Source organism: Mobula birostris, chromosome 4 (genome assembly GCF_030028105.1).
Source record: "Mobula birostris isolate sMobBir1 chromosome 4, sMobBir1.hap1, whole genome shotgun sequence".
NCBI lineage: Eukaryota > Metazoa > Chordata > Chondrichthyes > Myliobatiformes > Myliobatidae > Mobula > Mobula birostris.
This window is the reverse complement of record NC_092373.1, coordinates 122,256,564-122,278,003: the sequence shown is the minus strand read 5'-3', so window position 1 is coordinate 122,278,003 and position 21,440 is coordinate 122,256,564. Positions and strand designations below refer to the sequence as shown.

Here is a 21,440-nt window from a genome sequence, read left to right as displayed (position 1 = left end):
CGATGTTTCTGGAATATAGAGAAATCGATACTTCGGATAATTTCTCCTGCCCCCCCCCTTTCCATTAAGGCTTCTCTCTTGCCCCTTCTACTCCTCGATTACATATCATCTCTCTCTGGTGCTCCTCTACCTTCCCCTTTTCCTACCAGAATCATCCTCCTCCATCCAATTACCTTTTCCACCTAACACCTTCCAGCTTCTCACTTCATCCCACCCACCTACCTTCCCCCTCACCTGCTTCTCCTATCATCTTCTAGTTTGACTTCTTCCCCTCCCCTCACCTTCCAGTTCTGAATTCTTTCCCCTTCCTTTCCAGTCCTGATGCAGGGTCTTAGTCCGAAAAATCACCTCTTTATTCCTTTCCATAGATGCTGCTTGACCTGCTGAGACCATCGCATTTTGGGAATCCGACTCTCCACTGGACTCTAGAGTCTATGAATTCACAGCTTCAGTGTTCATTTAGGAACTTACTGGAACTTACTGGCGCTTACGCTAAGAAATGTCAGCATTCCATGTAGAACTGGCAACAAACCTCAGTAAAATCCAAGCCAACGTTCTTTAAAACTATGCATTAAGAATTCCTACATGTAGAAGTAGTTAGCTATATTTACAACAGTATTCTTCTACTGTTAGGTCATAAATAGCTTTCACCTTTATTACGAGAACATCAGAGTCAGTGAATTTTGAAATGGAGTCCATAAAATAAACATTGCCATTTCAATTTAGCCACAGCTTTTGATTGCATTGAACACACTTTTACACTGCAGTGATGTAGAACACATTATCAGTCAGACTGACTATTCATTTATTTAGAGTTCTCTACCCTTAACTTGGGCCTCCACATTCCAATTTCACAGCAGTCCAACCCCCATTGCTATTTTATTCCTCTCTGGGACCATAAATATTAACTCCATGTTGTCTGAATTTACAACCATGAATTAAAAGTATCTAACAATTAGTCATTGGTTACACATTGTTGCTTACTTTGTCAGGACAACATAAAACAGCAAATCAGCTGAAAATTTTATTTTTATAACATTTGTAAAAGCTTTTTTATTCCTCCAACCACCATTGCCATATTTACAGTGGTATTAGAATAATGAATGAACAGGAATGATGTGAACATCATCTCATGAGAGTAAACTGCATCCCAGTCCAAAACAATACAGTTATCAACCATTTTCCTTTAAAATTCTACCCTTACTCAGCAAAGTGCACAAACTGACATCAGAATGAGAATAGCCCTGAAGCCCACATTCCACCAGAGAATTGAAGATAACCAGAGCTGACAGTGGGGTATTTTGCATTTATGTTTGATGTTGTAATTGCTCTAAGTAGATTCTGCAGACAATTCAACCTTTTATCCAACTCCATCATTTTGAACAAAAGACTTCTTTACAGCTAGTTAATTTGAATGTCTATGCGAAAATAAAATCAATTTAATCAAGTTTTTCTCATACAAGTGAAACAAAACACACACAGCTCTTTTAATTTAATGAATTACAAAAGAAAGACTTGCCTTTTGTCAGAAACAAACTGCTCCAAGCTTCTTCCTTTTAATGATTAGTGATTTTAATAGAAATGCAGGAACCTGCAGATATTTCTAAACATCATATGCTGCTGATGAATAGGTTCCTTAACAATAATGATTTACTTCCATTAAAATTCACCAAATATATAACATAGACACTCATGGAAACTACAACTCAGAATTACAGTATATTCTGAAATTCCATATATGCCAGCAACAAATAAAAGAAAAGGCAAGTAGATAATTAACATGAATCCTGAACCATCCTAGAACTGCTGACTCGATTAAAATAAACTTTAAATTTAACTCGTACTATCAAAATAAAACATGAAATTGAATTTGAAACCTTTCAGCATTTATTCTCATTCTGTGAAAGTTAAATTCTTGTCCTTTCAAATAATATTTATAACAGGCATCTTAAATAAGAGACAAAAATCTAACTTACTCAGCTAAATCAGAACAGCACCAGCCGTTTTGCAGACTAGTATGCGGCCATTGTAAAAGCAGCATGCTATTTGAACTGCACCAACAGACACACTGATGTGTGTGCTTTAGAAAAAAATACCAAACAGAACTTCAGCAAAAAGAAACAAAACAAATCTCTTACATGTATCTGCTAATCAATGACAAGACTTCAAACCACATTTATTTTAACAGCATTTTCTCACCCAGGAAGAGCCCCTTCTGTTGCTGTGTATGGAGAGACAAGTGAAGCCAAAATTCCATCAGACGGCTCATTTCCTGTCTTGGTGACCTGACTACCTCTACTGGCTGCAGATATGTGCAGCGTATGGCACTCGTGCATTGCTTCCGCATTCCATATTCATGACCTCAGCTGTTATCCGACAACTGTTCTTCAGATATCACCGTTAAATAAGTAGCAGATTACTAAAGTGTTAGTCATTTTAATATACTGTATAACTGTGTTCCAAGGTCAAACAAGTGTCACCTTTCTTACACTATGCAGGAATCTGCACCTTGCAAAATGTTAGTTTAATCCCTTGTTCATAGCAGTACCTCCTCTACAGATAGCCTTGTAATAAATGTAACATTGGCTGCTGAAGATCCAACAAGCACTTTTAGTAGTTTTACCAGATTTTCATAAACAACGCACCAGAGCATGACATAAAAATAATGCCTGCCTGTGGCACCATCATTGACTATCCTCTTGTTTGAGCGGTTTCTCTCTGTACAAGTCTGCAACCCTGATTTCCCGTTCCCGATCTTATCACATCTATTCCCCTCCGCACCCATTGCCTGCAACGCCTGTGTTTGTAATTTTTCAGCAACTGTCCAAATGCACACTTGACAATGTTTGGATCTAGCACCAACTCATGTGAACCCATGCACTATGACTCAAGCATGAACTAGCCAATGGACATTGAGTGGAAGCCAGATAAATATACAAAGCTGCGATAAATGATCAAACAATTGACAGCTGGAGTCTTGGAAAAATTCACTTTCAGATTTCCTTAAAAGTAATGAATGCCATGGAGTTTACAGTTGTAACTCAACTGAAAATAATCTCACTATTCATATTTTGAGCTGACACATTACTCGAGAACTGAGGGGATGCCACAGTGATAGACATGGCATCTTTCAAATGAGTCACTGACTCAGCTGCAACAAAGTGAATGTGAGAGACTCCATATAATTCTTCAAAAAGAATTTTCCCCTTTGTTTTTGGCCAGAGTTTATCCCTTCACCAAGAACAGAAAAAGCAGATTACGTGGTCATTATAATATTGCTGTTCATAACCTTTGGCAGCCACATTTCCTACATTAAATAATAAACAAATTTCAAAAGATCAGTAAATGTGCCTTATAAATTCAAGTGCCCATTACCATGTTTCCTTTTACAACCCGAGATATTTCATTAGGGTATGGTGAATTATCTATTAACAAAATCCCTTAATACTTCTCTTTTATGATGTTTATCCTGTCCAGTATTGCATACATTTCTCCTCAACTATAACATCTGCATCTTCTGTAACAGCAACTGAAAATATATTGAAAATCTTGTCTTGTGTTCTAACCTGCAACACAAAGGTTATTTTTTTAAGTACCGAATAAGCACTACTCCTTTCTTGTTATCCTTTTGCTCTTTATGTATTTCTAAAATAATTTTGGATTACCTTTGACTTTACATGCAGACTTTTTTCAAGCATTTTCTTTGCTTTCCTAATTTCCCTTAATATATTATGTATGTAGCGCTGTCAGACCTAATGCAAAATTAAATACCAAATATCTGACATTAGTTAACTTTCTTTTCATCTTATCCTGCAGAGACCTTAAGTTTGGGGTCAATCAGGGTTCTCTATATTTGGCATTTTTCTTTGTCAACTGCCCTGACCCTCCTGAATGTCAATGAGTGCCTCTCATTTCTCCTAAACTGACTTTTTCTCAGTAGCTGGCCCCAATCCACGTTCGTTAAATAAATCACTTCTTAGGTTAGTAAAACTGGCCTTAATTTAGAACTTTTATTCCTATTTTATTGACATTTTCCTTAACAAAGCTAAATCTCACTGATTATAATCACCACCATACAAAGATGCTCCAAATAGATACTCCTTCCATCAGAGCACCCCATTCCACAAAAAGAAATTCTCTTTTGCTGGGCTTGCTACTAACATGCTTAAGAACGCAATGTCAGAATTCTGTGCTATTTTTTCCAGAAAGACTGCAGTTTAATTACTTAGTATTAATGAACTGCTTCTGTATTAGAAACAGATTTTCTATTTACCATTACCATTTCATGTTTTCATATTTGTCAGAAATCTGCCTGCTAATTTGCTCATCTGTTATCCTCAGACTGGAGGTTTAGAACAGTGGAATTACTTGATCTTTGACTTCAACTGACATAACCTTAGTTGACTCTCCATCAAAAAAAATCAGATATGATGATTTCTTTAACAGATATTAAGTTGCCATTCTCACTCCACTTTAAAGTAGGATCTTGTAATTGTTATTATTTCATACTGGTCCAAAAATGCCTTCTCATTTATCTGTATATCATTTGGCATCAGAACAGAATTTGCTTGAAAACTTTCTCAGCTGTTCCCCATCTTCAAACAAATAGATAACTTTTTTTAAACTTCCATTTTCAGAAACAAGAGGATATCTAAAGATGCTGTTAATCAAAGCAACACACACAAAATGCTGGAGGAACTCAGTATGAAGGGTCTTAGCCCAAAATCCTTGTGAAATTCACAAGGATGATTCTGGTACTGAAGGGGTTAACAGATGAGGAGCATTTGTCAGCTTTGGGCCTGTACTCACTGGAATTTAGAGGAATGCAGCGGGATCTCACTGAAACCTATTGAATGTTGATAGGACTAGATAGGATGGATGTGGAGAGGATGTTTCCTTTGGTGGGGGTATCTAGAACTAGAGGGCACAGCGTCAAAGTGGAGGGGCAACCTTTTATAACAGAGGTAAGGAGGAATTTTTTTTAGCTAGAGAGTGGTGAATCTGTGGAATACTATGTCACAGACTGTGGTGGAGGCCAAGTCCATGGGCATATTTAAAGTGGAAGTTGACAGCCTCCTGATTGGTCAGGGCATCAAAGGATATAGTGAGAAGGCAGGTATATAGGGTTGAGTGGGATGCGGGATCAGCTTATGATGGAATGGCCTAATGCTGCTACAATGTCTTACGGAAACATTGACTGTTTACTCCTTTCCAAAGATGCTGCCTGGCCTGCTGAGTTCCTCCAACATTCTATGGTGTGCACTGTTTCCATTTTCAGATCTGCTTCCATTAGCTTCTCATCTCCCTATTAAAACCAGTTTAAAGGCTCCCAAAATAGTAAATTTGCCTTTGAGAACAGCAGTCCTTATTGGCAGGCAATTCACCTGGCCTGAACAGATCCCTCCTTCCAAACACTGGTTGTAAATGCTTAAGAATCCTTATGCTTTCATTCTGCACCATTTCACCAGACACACATTCATTTTATTATGCTCCTGTATACCCACCTGTAAATGGCCCATGGCATAATCCAAAATTATTATTTGCCTTGCATCTTAGCCTCTTCTCTAACTCCTTAAAATTTGCCTGTCATAGGCGAGAGATTCCCATATGGCACAAAATGGGACATTTTTTTTCCAAGGAAGTTTGTGAAAGTCCTTGACGCAACTTGTCTTTCTTCCAGAAAATCTATTCTCATGACAGAGCTTTGAGTAGAATTCCACATGCAAATATTGTGGCTACAAAAACACACCAGAGGGTGGCTGTTCTGTAACAAGTGACTCATCACCTGCCTCTCTAAAGTTATCTGACTACCTGCAAAAGAATAAGCAGGTCTTAAACGTTACATCCACACCAGGACTCACTGCTTATTATTTTTTTTGTTTACTTTGAAATACAGTACAGTAGCAGTCCATTCTGCCCAATAAGTCCACATCGCCCAATTACAGCATGTGACCAATATGCTACTAACCCATACACCTTTGGAATGTGGGAGGAAACTGGAGTACCCAGGGGAAACCCATATGGTCACAGGGGGGCAAGTACAAACTCCTTACAGATGGCAGAATTGAACCCAGGTAGCTGGCGTTGTAAAAATGTTCTGTCACTCTGCTACTGTGCTGCCCACTATAATTATCCATGATCAATTGGCACAGCAACACAAAGGGTCTAATTGCTTAATTCTGTTCCTATGTCTTATGATTAACTCAGTTTTTCTTTCCACAGATCCTGACTGACTTGCTGAGTGCTTCACGCATCTGAAGTTTTTTTTTAATTAACAGAGGTATTTCCACTACATTGTACAACATGCCTTGTATGTAAATAGATTGTGCACTTTGTTAAAATGAAGAAATGCAAATTATGTGGATTACTTAAAAGCAATTTAGTGCCTTTTAGAAAACAGACTCACTATAGGGGAGGGTGAATTAAACAGTCACTGATATGCATCACAAACAAGAGAAAACCTGTAGATGCTGGAAATCCAAGTAATACACTCAAAATGCTGGAGGAACTCAGCAGCCCAGGTAGCATCGATGGGAAAGAGTAAACAGTTGATGTTTCGAGCCAAGACCCTTCATCAGGACTGGAGAAAGGAGATGAGAAGTCAGTATAAGGTGGGGGAGGGGAAGTAGTAATACAAGGTAGCAGGTGATAGGTGAAACCAGGTGAGGGGGAAGAGGTGAAATAAAGAGCTGGGAGGTCGATTAGTGAAAGAGATAAAAGGCTGGAGAGGACAAAAGGCCATAAAAGAAAGGGAAGGGGGAGGAGCACCAGGAGATGAGCAGGTAAGGATATAAGGTGAGACAGGGAAATGAGAATAGGGAAATGAGAATGGGGAAAGGTGAAGGGGGCGGGGGGCAATTACCATAAGTTCAAGAAATCAATGTTCATGCCATCAGGTTGGAGGAAACCCAAACGGAATACAAGATGGTGCTCCTCCAACCTAAATGTTGCCTCATTGTGGCAATAGAGGAGATCATGGAATGACATGTCAGAATGGGAACGGAAAGTGGAATTGAAATGGGCAGCCAATGGGAGATCCTGTTATTTCTGGATGCTCAGCAAAGTGGTCTTCCCAATCTACATCAGGTCTCACTGATATACAGGAAGCCACAACGGAAGCACCAGATACAGAAGATGACCCCAACAACCTCACATGTGAAGGAAGTTTAGGGGTGTGAATGGTAGTGAGGGAGAAGGTGTAAAGGCAAGTGTGGCTCTTGTTTGTTCAGCTTTCTAGGTACCAGGAGAGAGCTCAGGGGGGAGAGACAAATTGACAAGGGAGTCACACAGGGAGTGATCCCTGCAGAAAGCAGAAAGTTGGGGGGGAGGGGAGGGATAGATATGCTTGGTGGTACAATCCCATTGGAGATGTCAGAAGTTACGGAGGACTATGTGCTGGACACGGAGGTTGGTTGCTTGATAGGTAAGGACAAGAAGAACCCCATCTCCTGTGGGGTGGCGGGTCGATGAGATAAGAGCAGATATGCATGAAATGGAAGAGATGTGGGTGAGGTGAGCTTTGATGGTGGAGGAAGGAAATACCCTTCCTTTGAAGGAGGAGGAAATCTCGTTAGTTCTAGAATGAAAAGCCTCATCCTGAGAGTAGATGCTGCAGAGACAGAGGAATTGAGAGAAGGGGATGGCATTTTTACAACTGACAGGATGGGAAAAGGTATGGTCCAGGTAGCTGTGAGAATCAGTGGGTTATATGCGTCAGTTCTTTGCAAATCTGTCTGAATTCTTGCAATGTGGCAAATTGATAAGTAGTCCTTGCTTTTTTGATGAATCAAGTTACAAAAAAAAACTTGCAAATAACATGCTTCATTAAACATATTTGAAATCAATAACTATTGGTACGTGTAGTGAAGAAAAGTCCAAGAGAATCTATCTGCATTTGGAAAGGCAAGGACAGTGTGGAAATATATTCAAAAGTTTGAGACTTTTTACATATTTAATCTGTGTAAGCTGTAAAACAGAAGCTAAATTAAATAAGATCTGGGGGATGGCGGGGGGGGGGGGTTCAGTTCTCCCATATAGAGATATATCGGTCAGTTAGAATGAACTGCCAGATGAAGTGGTAAAGGTATGTCCAATTACAACAGGTATTTGGAACGGAAAGCAGTAGAGATACGGGGCTAACGTAGCCAAATTAGTATAGACAGGCATCACAGTCACCATGAACAAGGTGGGCTAGGATGTACAATTCTATGATTTAAGTGCAAACTGATGCATTTTAGAAAGTTAAACCATGGCAGGACTTGCACAGTGAATGACAAGGTCCTGAAGATTGTTGTAGTTCATAGACTCCTAGAGACCAAAATACCTAACTCCCTTGAAGCTAAGACAAAAGGTTGACAGTCTGGTGAAGGCAAGCAAGTCACTTGCTGTCTTCATCAGACAGGACACTGAGTACAACAATTGGGACATCATGTTACAGCTGTGTAAGAAGTTATTGTTGGTGGCACAGTAATACAGCAGTTAGCATAACACTATTACAGTGCCAGCAACCTGGGTTCAGTCAAACAGCCTGTTAATATGCAATTCCTCTAAATAATAACAAAATAAATAAAAGTTTGTAAAACCACGTGTAATATCATGTGCAGTTCTGGTTGGCATACCAGAGGAAGTGATTAAACTCAAAAGGATGAAGAAAAGATTCACAAAGATGTTGCCAGGACTGGAGGACTTTAGTTATAAGAGATTGGGTAGTCTGGGACTGTCTTCCCTAGAGCCAAGTAGGCTGAGGGGTGAGCTTATGGAGGTTTGCAAAATCATGAAGGTCATATATAAGATGAATAGTCAGATTTTTTTTTTTTTTTTTTTTAAAACAGGGCGATGGTCTAAACTAGAGAGCATGTCATCTTTAGAAGGAGAAAAATTTAAGGAGGACCTGAGGGGCAAGCTTTGTTTTACCCTGAGGGTGGTGGGTCTATGTTACGACCTGCCAGAGGAAATGGTAAAACTGAGTAACAATTACAATGATTAAAGGACACTTGATCAGGTTCATGGATAGGAACATTTTAGAGGAGGTTTATATTAAATGCAGCCAAACAGGACTAGTTCAGGAAGGCACCTTGGTTGACATGGATAAGTTGAACCAAAGGGCCTGTTTCCATGCTGCATAATTCTAAGGCTAAAATACGGAAGCAAACAGGCAGATTACTTAAATCAAATCCAAAGATAATATACAAATTATTAGCTTTAATAATGTAACACACACACAAAATGCTGGAGAAACTCAGCATGCCAGGCAGCATCTATGGAAAAGAGTAATCAGTCGACTTTTCGGGCCAAGTACCGAAAACAGTGACTGTTTTTTCTTTTCCATAGATACTGCCCGGTCTTCTGAGTTCCTCCAGCATTTTGTGTGTGTCGCTTGGATTTCTAGCACCTGCAGATTTCCTCGTGTTTGAGTTTTAATAATGCAATAGTTTTTTCTACATCAGCACAATATTGTCCCAATTTTGCTTATGTAGTGTCAATAGAACCATCCACATTGAGCACTGGACAATGAAACTGACAGCAGATTAGAGTAGCCAAGAGCTGCTGTCAATGATTTTCTGCTTTTACACAGGATACACCTCTTTGCAAACGCCAGAGCAAATCAGTCAATCCAGTCGTGAACAGACAAGAACTGGAATGTATGAATCATTTTCAGCGTTTTTATGATATGTTTCATTGCACAAAGCACGCATAAGCCTTCAGCAATGTGGTAAGCCATAATAACTGGTATATAATTTCTCCAGCCTCCTGATAAACTAATGTGGGTGGAAAGTCACCTCTCAAAGGCACTAATTAATCAAGTTTTAAATGTTTTTGACATTTCAACCTTTACATTAATCTCATTTAATATTTTAGAGCATGAAATAAAATAAAATTTATGTACAAGAGCTTTTTGTCTCAGTTTACTATCTTGATCTATCAGACACACTGCTTATTGATAATGTCAATAATCACCTGAAAACAATGGCAAGAAAAAAAATTTATAAGAAAAAGAGATTTCCTGTTGTCTATGGACAGATGTTTTCAAGGTCAGTGATGAACACAGTCACATTGTCACCAGTGCTAAAAAGATAAAAACAGAGAAGTAGCCAATCAGTTCCTCAAGTTTATTTGGCCATTCAGTAAAGATCATGGGTAACCATATTTTGGTCTCAACAACATTATCTAGCTCTGTCTGTAAAATCCTTGATTATAATAAAATTCAAATATCTATTAGTTTCTACTCTGAATATATTCAATAACCATACCTCCATAGCTGTCTTGGGTAGAGAATTCTAAAGAGTCACACCCTCTTAAAGGAAAGAGTGTTCATTACTGTCATAGAGCAGGTGAGAAGGCGTCTGAGGAAATTCAGACATGGCAAAGCGTTGGGCCCAGATGGTGTGAACCCCAAGGTCCTAAAGGAGTGTGCTGAGCAGCTGAGTGGAGTTCTCCAGCACATTTTCAATATTTGTCTCAGCCTGGGAAGGGTTCTGACTGTGTGGAAAACATCATGCAAGTTCCCAGTACCCAAGAAGGGGCAACTGAAAGTCCTGCATGACTACCGTCCAGTGGCCCTAACCTCACAAATCATGAAGTCCGTAGAGAGGCTGGTCCTGGCTCACCTCCGACCACCGGTCAGATCTGCCCTTGATCTCCTGCAGTTTGCCTATCAGGAGCACAACAGAGTCAATGATGGTGTCATCTACCTGCTGAACAGTGCCTGCTCCCATTTGGATCAGCAGGGCAGCACTGCGAGGATCATGTTCTTTGATTTCTCAAGTGCCTTCAGTACCATACAGCCCTCATTGCTGGGGGAAAAGCTCCATTCAATACCGGCTGGCACTTCCATTGCATCTTGAATAATGACTGGCAGACCACAGTCTGTGCGGCTTCAGAACTGTGTGTCAGATATAGCTATAAACCGCATTAGGGACTGTATTGGCTCCCTTCCTGCTTACCCTGTATACCCCGGAGTTCAGATACAACAGAGTCATGTCATCTGCAGAGATTCTCTGATAACTCAGCAATAGTTGGGGGTATAAAGGGAGGACAGGAGGAGGAGTACACGGCCCTGGCGAAGGGCTTTGACAAATGGGGCAAGCTGAATCATCCGCAGCTCAACATCAGTAAGACAAAGGATATGGTGGTGGACTTTAGGAAAACTAAGCCTGCACTGAACTGTTACTATTGATGGTGAGTACATGGATGTGACGAGGACCTACAAGTACCTGAGGGTGCACCTAGATGACAGACCAACGCAGAGGCTGTGTACAAGGGGGGCCAGAGTCGCCTCTCCTTCCTGAGAAGACCAAGGTCCTTTGGAGTATACAAGCCTCCCCTTCACATGTTCTACCAGTCTGTTGTCACCAGTACAATCTGCTATGCAGTGGTGTGCTCGGGCAATGGCATCAACACAGGTGATGCCAACAGGCTCAATAAACTAATCAGAAAGGCAGGCTCTGTTACAGGAGTCAAACTGAACACACTGGAGGCAGTGGTAGAACAAAGGACCCTATGGAAAATCCTGGCAATTCTGGACAATGTTTCTCACCCTCTACATGCCACCTTGGCTGAACAGAGGAGCACTTTTAGTAACAGCCGAAGACAACCGCGCTGCTCCAAAGAGCACTATATGAGATCGTTCTTACATTAAGCCCTCTAATGAGTTAACTATAATGGGGAAGTGATGACCCCCTCCTGTTAGACTGTTTGAGGTAACTTACTTTTTATTCTTTCTTACTTTTCTTCTGATATTTGTATATCTGTGCACTTATAATGCTACTGTGACACTGCAATTTCCTTTAAAGTATCTATCTATCTATCTATCTAGATGGGCAATTCGTTATTCTGAAACTATTTCTCTCCAACAGATGCTGCCTGATCTGCTGAGATCGTCCAATATTTTGTGTATATCCCCAAGTTCCAGATAAACCACTAGGAATATCCTCTCAGCATTTACCCAATCAATTCTGCTCAGAATATCATATACATTTCAACAAAACTGCCTCTCAGTCTTCGATACTCCCAAGAGTACAGGCCAAACTGCTCTTCAAATAGGGAATTAACAAAATGGACCTTCTCTGTACATGTACCTCCATCATTAAATGTGGAGATGAAAAATATATGCAGTATCACAAATGATCTCACCAATGCAATGCAAAGTTGCATGGAAGTTTTGTACTTCTATATTCAAAATCTTTTGCATAAACATTCCATTAGCCTTCCTAAGTACGTACTGCATTTGCAGGCCAACCTTTAATGTTTTATGCAGTAGAACTCCAGGTCCTATTTTGTAATCACATTCAACTTGGGTGCCAATTTATATACTGCAACGCAACTCAAAATTGGTAAGAAAATTACAAATAGCTGAAGGAGGATGTCCTGTCCCTTCCTACTGCTCCACAATTCACCAAGATTACTTCTGATGTTGTGCTTCAATGCCTGAAGTCCACATCTTCAGATTCATCTATGTGTTCAATAATTTAGTTTAATTTCAACCTTAAATATATTCAATATCTCTTCCAGAGTCCAGAGGTACAAAATTCCAAAGGTTTGCAACTCCATCGTAAGGAAATTATTCCATATCTCGTTTGTAAATATGAAATGCCTAACACTTTACTCCGAGACCACATTCCTTTTGTTGAGAGATTCAAATGAAACAATGGTTCTTTCTATATTACATCAAGTCCAAGGTAAGTACAGTACTGTGCAAAAGTCTGTGCATTATAGATTTTTTACATAAATTTCATTTTAGAAGTATAGTTTTATCTTCTGCATTAGTCTGCCAGTAGAAAGCAGCAAAATTTTAGATTTCCAAACATTCATTTTCCAAAAATTTAAATGTTAGAGAAGTGTTTGTATTTTGTTAAATGAGGTTACATGTTAAGTAATAGACTACTCTTCAAATAAAAAATTGTAGGTACATTGCCCAGAGCATGATTAAACAAAGATAATAAACAGGTGCTAATGATCAATGACATAATGAGTTTAATGAACTAAACTGATTAACTGAAACAGAATCGGCTTCAGAAGGATCAGACTGGATAAAGAACAACGAAACTAAAAGGTCAGGGTGTGGCAATGTAAACGTTTAACCTTCAAATCATCAATTCTTACACTCTGGCAAGAGTGAGCAAAGCAACAAGGCACAAGGTCATCATCCTGCATCAGCAAGGTCTCTCACAAGCAGAATTTCCTAGCAGACAGGAGTTTCAAGAAGCACAGAGAAATGGGCAAGGTTGAGGACCAGAAACACAGTGGTCAGCCACAGAAACTGAGTGCAGCAGACAAGAAATACAGTGCCTATACAGTCCCCCACCCCTCCACATTGAATTACACTGGATTTAATTTGGCTTTTTTTGACACTGATCAACAGAAAAGGACTATTTCATGTCAAAGTGAAAAAAGATCCCTACAAAGTGATCTAAATTAATTACAAATTAATTGATTGCTTAAGTAGTCAACCCCTTCAAGTCAGTATTTGGTAGATGCATCTTTGGCAGTAATTACAGCCTTGAGTCTGTGTGGATAGGTCTCTTATCAGCTTTGCACATCTGGACAATACAATTTTTCCCCATTCTTCTTTATAAAACTGCTTAAGCTCTGTCAGATGGCATAGAATCATCAGTGAACAACCCTTCTCAGGTCCAGCCACAAATTCTCAATTAGATTGCGGTCTGGACTCTGACTTGGCCACTCCAAGACATTAACTTCGTTGTTTTAGAAGCCATTTCTGTGTAGCTTTGGCTTTATGCTTAGGGTCACTGTCTTGCTGGAGAACAGATCCCCCAAGTCGCAGTTCTCTTGCAGACTGCATCAGGTTTTCCTCTAGGATCTCCCTGTATTTTCTGATGCAGTTTTAAAGGCAAAGGGTGGTCACACTAAATATTGATTTGATTTAGTTTTTTTTTACTATTTACTGCTCTTTATAGTAATTTCTTTAATGTTAGGAACTTTACATTTTATTATTTTTAAAAGCATCTTCCCTTTACATAATTTTTTTCAGATGTGCCTAAGACTTTTGCATAGTACTGCATGTTTCTTAATTAAGGGAATAAAAAAAACTTTAAAAAGACCTCACTAAAACCAAATATCATCTCGGAAAAACAACATTTCTTTCTCAAACTCCTAGCAATAAGGACTAATAAAACTGGTAGCACAATTGTTTACCAAGCCACCATACATATTTTGTCTCACTTGAAGTAATACTGATGCAAAGACAAATATTCAATACAGACACGTAGGCATGTGGCCAAGTGGTTAAGGCATTCAACTAGCGATCTACAGGGTTGTGAGTTCGAGCCCCAGCCGAGGCAGCGTGTTGTGTCCTTGAGCAACACACTTAACCACACAGTGCTCTGCGACAACACCGGTGCCAAGCTGTATTGGCCCTTTCCCTTCCCTTGGACAACATCAGTGTCATGGAGAGGGGAGACCTGCAGCATGGGCAACTGCCAGTCTTCCATACAACCTTGCCCAGGCCTGTGCCCTGGAGAGTGAAGACTTTCCAGGCACAGATCCATGGACTTGCAAGACCAACGGATGCCCTTTAACAATACAGACACCCACGTCCATCCTCACTATACTTCTTCCCAGCATTCATACTTTTCTCTCCATCATATTTGTCCAATATGCAGACTCTTCACACAGGTACATCTGAGATGTCCTCATTTTTTCCTTAGCCATGGCTTCCTCTGTACCACAGAGAACTCTTAACTGTACCTCATCTATTTTCAGCACCTCTACCCTCAACCTTCTCTTCCCATGCAGAAGTGTTCCCATGGTCCTCCTCACTTTCCACAATGTTGTGCTGACCTTTTAACCTATTCTAAGATCAATCTAACCCTTCCTTCTTACATAAATCTCCATTTTTCTATCATCCGTTCTAGGAGAGTTAGGGGTTATGAGGAAAAGGCAGATAGGTGGTGATCAATCCATGGCCAGATCAGCCATGATCTTATTGAATGGCAGAGCAGGCCTGACGAGCCCGATGGCCTACTCCTGCTCCTATTTCTTAGATTCTTATCCATGTGCCTACCTAAGAGTTTCTTAAATGCCCCTAATATAAATGCCTCTACCACCATCCCAGGCAGGGTGTTCCATGCACCCAACCCACTCCTTATGTAAAGAACTTACTTCTGACATCCTCCCCTCTACATACCTCCAATCACCATAAAATTATGCCCTCTTGTAATAACTATTTTCACCCTGGGAAAAAAAGTCTCTTGTATCCACTCTATTTATACTTCTCAAACATGAGAAAATCTACAGCTGCTGGAAATCCAAAGCAACACATACAAAATGTTGGAGGATCTCAGCAGGCCAAGCAGCATCTATGGAAAAGAGTAAACAGTAGACATTTCGTGCCAAGATACTTCTTCAGGTCTTATATCTGTCTATACTCATCATCTTGTATACCTCTAACAAATCATCTCTCATATTCCTTCACTTCAAAGAGAAAAGCCCTCGTTCACTCAACCTATCTTCATAAGACTTGCCTTCTTGTCCATGCAGCATCCTCGTAAATTTCCTCTGCACCCTCTCTGAAGCTTCCACATACTTTCCATACTAAGGTAACCAAAAATTAACACAATATTCCAAGTGTGATCTAACCAGGATTTTACAAAGCTGTAACACTTCATGGTTCTTGAACTCAATTCCCCAACTAATGAAGGCCAACACACCAAATGCCTTCTCAACAACCCTATCAACCCGCACAGCAATTTTGAGGGATCTATGTACATGAACCTCAAGATCCCCCTGTTCCTCCACATGAAGAATCCTGCCAATAAGACTGTATTCTGCCTTCAAATTCAACCTCCCTAGATGAATCACTTCACACTTTTCTGGGTTGAACTCGATCTGCTACTTCACAGCACAGCTCTGCACATTGTCCATGTCCTGTTGCAACCTACAACAACCCCCTGCACTATCCACAACTCCACCAACCTTCATTCTATATTTCTGTAGTTTCTTTGTCTGCAAAGCTGAAATATGAATCACTGCTCACATGTTTCTTACGTGGGACCAGTATGACCAGTTTCGCAGTAGAAAAGGGAAACATGCTCAACTTCCTTGGTTACTGTCTGTTACAGCTACAGTTCCTTTGTTACTTCTCTACCTTGCTTGCTGGTGCAGACTGTACTAAGTAAAAGGCTGTAACAGTATTATTTGTGCTTCACTCCTGACGTCCAAAGAGTCTTCTGGTCGACATCATCTCCAGATTTTACACAGGTATAAAAGAACTTGAAAGCAACAGAAGTCAACTAAAACAGAATTGATAATCTTACACAATCTTAATATCAAATGCAATCTGATGACATTGCAGTGCTTCAAACTGACAAGTCTTGCCAATTCAGCTTTCTCCTACCTAGTCTAAAAACCTAAATGGCCATCTTAAGTTAGCATCAAGGCCACGAATGTGATGAACTCAAATTCAAATCACTAAGACCCTATCTTTATCCTGAATTTTAGTGTTCTTTTTGGAAGAAGGCAGTTTTGACCATGGAGGATTGTGATGAAAGTTAACTGGGATGGCAATACTGTTGGATGAGGACTGATTAAATCAAGCAACACACATAAAAGTTGCTGGTGAACGCAGCAGGCCAGGCAGCATCTCTAGGAAGAGGTGCAGTCAACATTTCAGGCCGAGACCCTTCGTCAGGACTGATTAAATCAGTTAGGTCTGAGTTTACTGGGGAATTTAATAATGCGAGGGGATCTCAAAGAAACCTACAATATTTTAAGTACGAGTCAGATAAGATAAAGGGAGGGTATTCTCAAAGGTCCAAAGTGAAGAATCAGAGCCTCAAGATATGGGGTATACCATTCTGAATTGAGGTCAGAAAGCTACGGAAGCCATGCTGTTAAATATATTAAAGGATGAGGGAGATCAATTTCTTAATGTTAAAGGAGTCAAGGGAAAATAGCAGGATGCAGCATTGATTAATGAGGGGGTTAAGGGTTACATGGAGCAAACAGGTGAATGGAGTTAAATATAATCAGCCATAATAAAATGGCAGAGCATATTCAAAGGGTTGAATGGCCTAATTGTCCTCCTTTTTCTTACGGTCTAAGGCAGAAATATAGGGAGAAGACAGAAACAGGCTACCAATGTGAATGAACTGCTGTGATCATGGTTGAATAGTAGTTCAACTATCTGTTGGATGCAGCCCTTCACTGATTCTACAATGATTCGTGGATTTAATGAGTATGTCCACAAGAAAATGCATCTCAGAGTTGTATGTGGTGACATATACAGTGGCATGCAAAGGTTTGGGCACACCGGTCAAAATTTCTGATACTGTGAATGTTAAGTGAGTAGAAGATGAACTGATCTCCAAAAGTCAAAGTTAAAGATGAAACATTCTTTTCAACATTTTAAGCAAGATTAGTATATTATTTTTGTTTTGTACAATTCTAGAGTGGGAAAAAAAGGAAAGGAGCACCATGCAAAAGTTTGGGCACACCAAGAGATTTGAGCTCTCAGATAACTTTTACCAAGGTCTCAGACCTTAATTAACTTGTTAGGACTATGGCTCATTCACACTCATCGTTAGGAAAGGCCAGGTGATGCAAATTTCAAAGCTTTATTAACACCCTGACTCCTCAAACCTTGTCCCAACAGTCACCAGCCATGGGCTCCTTTAAGCAGCTGCCTAGCACTCTGAATATTAAAATAAATAATACCCACAAAGCAGGAAAAGGCTACAAGTAGACAGTAAAGCGATTTCAGGTAGCCGTTTCCTCAGTTCGTAATGTGATTAAGAAATGGCAGTTAACAGGAACGGTGGAGGTCAAGTCGAGATCTGGAAAACCAAGAAAACTTTCCGAGAGAACTGCTCGTAGGATTGCTAGAAAGGCAAATCAAAACCCCCGTTTGACTGTAAAAGACCTTCGGGAAGATTTAGCAGACTCTGGAGTAGTGGTGCACTGTTCTACTGTGCAGCAACACCTGTACAAATATGACCTTCATGGAAGAGTCATCAGAAGAAAACCTTTCCTGCATCCTCACCACAAAATTCAGCATCAGGAAGTTTGCAAAGGAACATCTAAACAAGCCTGATGTGTTTCGGAAACAAGTCCTGTGGACTGATGAAGTTAAAATAGAACATTTTGCCCGCAATGAGCAAAGTTATGTTTGGAGAAAAAAGGGGAATTTCATGAAAAGAACACCTCTCCAACTGTTAAGCACAGGGGTGGATCGATCATACTTTGGGCTTGTGTTGCAGCCAGTGGCATGGGGAACATTTCACTGGTAGAGGGAAGAATAAATTCAATTAAATACCAGCAAATTCTGGAAGCAAACATCACACCGTCTGTAAAAAAGCTGAAGATGATAAGTGGGATGGCTTCTACAACAGGATAATGATCCTAAACACACCTCAAAATCCACAATGGTCTACCTCAAGAGGTGCAAGCTGAAGGTTTTGCCATAGCCCTCACAGTCTCCCGACCTAAACATCATCGAGAATCTGTGGATAGACCTCAAAAGAGCAGTGCATGCAAGACGGCCCAAGAATCTCACAGAACTAGAAGCCTTTTGCAAGGAAGAATGGGCGAAAATTCCCAAACAAGAATTCAAAGACTCTTAGCTGGTTACAGAAAGTGTTTACAAGCTTTGCCAAAAGGGGGGTTACTAAGTACTGACCATGCAAGGTGCCCAAACTTTTGCTTCGGGCTCTTTTCCTTTTTCATTTTGAAACTGTAAAAGATGGAAAGATGGAAAGTAATCTTGCTTAAAACATTAAAGAAATGTGTCATCTTTAACTTCATGCCTTTTGGAAATCAGGTCATCTTTTACTCACTTAGCTAGTCACAGTAACAGAAATTTTGACTGGGGCACCCAAACTTTTGCATGCCACTGTATGTATTATGATAGTAAATTTACTTTGAACTTTGAATAGTAGAGCAGAATGACCGACTAATGGTCCAGTTTTATGTTTGTTTCACAAGCACTCTGAGTCTTTATGGTTATAAGGCAAGTGCTTTAGTTACTTAACATGAATGAACAAAAGATAGCCCAGCACAAGAGTTTTTTATTGAACCACATAACTGGCTAAGTAGGCACTAATCAAGTGATACATCCTCACTGGATGAGCGAACAAGATGGCAATACTCAGCAAGCTGCCTGGAACCATTCAACTAGCTGCTGTTTTAAAGTTTCAAAGATGAATTTTTCCTTCTCTACCATGTTTTTAGTTAAAATATTCTCCAAACCAAGAGTGCCATAACAAATCAGTACCCTTCAAGACTGCTCGAAGCAGATTACCAGTGTATTTTGTTCTCAGCCTTTTAAATCTCTTAAATGTTCCCTCGCCTGAATTCTGCTCAGATCACTGTCACAGTCCCACACACTACTCCTACATGCTCAAAACACTTCAGAGCCAATGTTCATTTTTTTAAATGGATGAGTTCCCAGAAAGCATTTCATTAAACAAAATATCATAAATTACAAAGTACAGAGGAATGCACTGTGGGAAATTTGGTACAACAAATTCTAATGGAAGGATAGAGTTACATTATTTATTATAGCAACAAGTGGCTTTGAGAATACATACTTCAAACTGATATAGGTGGAAATTAGTAAATGAAACATTCCTAATTTGGTTATTCAACATTAATTATCTGATTCACTGGGACACTGGTCCCAGCTCAGTTTAGTTGAATAACTCCAAAAGAATAACTCCTTTGCCCCAGTATTGCTGCCAGTACCCCATGGATCAAAATCCCTTTCTCACAACCTCTTTCAGCCACGCATGCCAATTTTTGCCTGGTAACAACTCACAAGAATCTGCATCTTAACTCGGTCCTATTTTCCTCTCTTTTTTCCAACAGAACCTCATTTCTGGATTTTCCTGTGGAATTTGTTTATATATGGTCCATGGCTACCAAACCTTCCCTTTCCTATTCCAGGTTCACAAGCCCTAAAACATCCCTACCTTGGCAATGGACTGCAATATTGTTTCCATGTCTCTCAGTCACAGCTGTAGAAAACAATATAAATCCTTAAAATATGCTAAATCCGATTACTCATACGTTCCTTTTTCAGTCTTCAAATTCAATAATCTCCTACACCACTATTAGGCATCTTCCTATCTTCACCGCAGTCTTCACTTATATCCATACAAACAATACAGATTGCAAGATCAATGGCCAAGGCTCCTGCGTCACTACATCCTTGATCCCATTTGTTGCCTGCTCACCAGTTTAGCCCTTTTCTACCTCTGTACAGCCCAATTTCTAGATCCAGAAGTATGCCCGAGTTACTGTTAAACCTTTCTATCCACAACCAATCTCACTTTGTATCCTTAGGAGTTATCCTGGCAGCTCACCCTTTTGTGATGTTTCTGTTATCTGTAGCTTAGATTTCAACTTCATAATTCAAACCAAATTGCCCCAAGCCGCAGTCACCGTCTGTAGATATGGCTGATGGGGATCTCTGAATTCTCCAAGCTCCCATACATCGTAGCTAAAACACATTAACTTTCCTGTTGTCTCCATCAAATTTTATTTTATTTAAATTTTTATGTCCATATTCACTTGAGTTTAAAATTAATGACCTCATCTGTTAAAATTTTACCTATATTACATCTACTTTCTAATTGGTTGAAAACTTTTGTTTTGAAACCACTATATTCAAATATTTACAGTATCTAATTAGTGCAAAATCACTAATTGGCTATTGTACTGTGAATACTGTTTAGTTCTTCAGTGAAACTACAGTGCATCTGCAAAATCTGTTAGTTGAAGAACTACTTGAAGCTGCATCCTATGTACAGTAATTACCAGCTCCTCCAGTAGCCAAGTATTATTAATCATCTCATTCACTACTTACATCTACTGGCATCATGTTCAGAATTGACCATGACTAAGATCATAGCTAAGGTTAAGAATCTACATCTATCAGCTCCATGTAGTAGAAAGCTGGAACTCCAGAACATTGTAGGTGCATCATATTTTTGAAAAATACATTCAGTGGGACTCAATAGAGATCTCTAAGGACCCTTAAAATGGCTATATTTTTGTGTAATTTTCAGCAGTGCTTGGCTATTTATGCCATTCAAATTATTAAATCATACAACTTATAGAAATGACTGCAATGTTATAATTTTAATTATCTTTTATTGCATGAATGGAAACTGCCACAATTGTTTTTTTGCGATCTGTAGTACTGCTTTCAGAGAATCAGTATAAGGTGGTAACTTTGGACATACAGAAAAACTGCAATAATCCTGATGGATCAACGTGGTGAATTTGGGTGTCGTTTCTCTTTAAACTGACTGGGACCATGCTTCTTCCATTTTCTTTAACTTGCTCCCCTTCAGCTCATCCGAGGCCTGCTCTCATCCATCACTGACCAAAAAAGTTATTATGCTATTTTTGCAAAGTCCAAAATGTATTGGGGTAGTAATAGCAGTATCTGACACTTACATCTGGAGAATACTGGATTACTT

At 39.7% G+C, this 21,440-nt stretch overlaps 1 protein-coding gene across 6 annotated transcripts in view; it reads right to left on the bottom strand.

The window, feature by feature from the left end:
• rapgef2b (Rap guanine nucleotide exchange factor 2b) overlaps window positions 1-21,440 on the bottom strand; it is a 388,703-nt gene that overhangs the window by 228,691 nt on the left and 138,572 nt on the right. Inside the window, exon 1 of one of the 6 annotated variants that reach the window (XM_072256011.1) lies at window positions 2,200-2,262. The exons of the other annotated variants lie outside the window; for them this stretch is intronic. The gene's annotated coding sequence lies outside the window, so the exon portion shown is untranslated. Of the gene's footprint in view, window positions 1-2,199; window positions 2,263-21,440 lie in introns of those variants that run through there. 6 annotated transcript variants of the gene reach the window in all.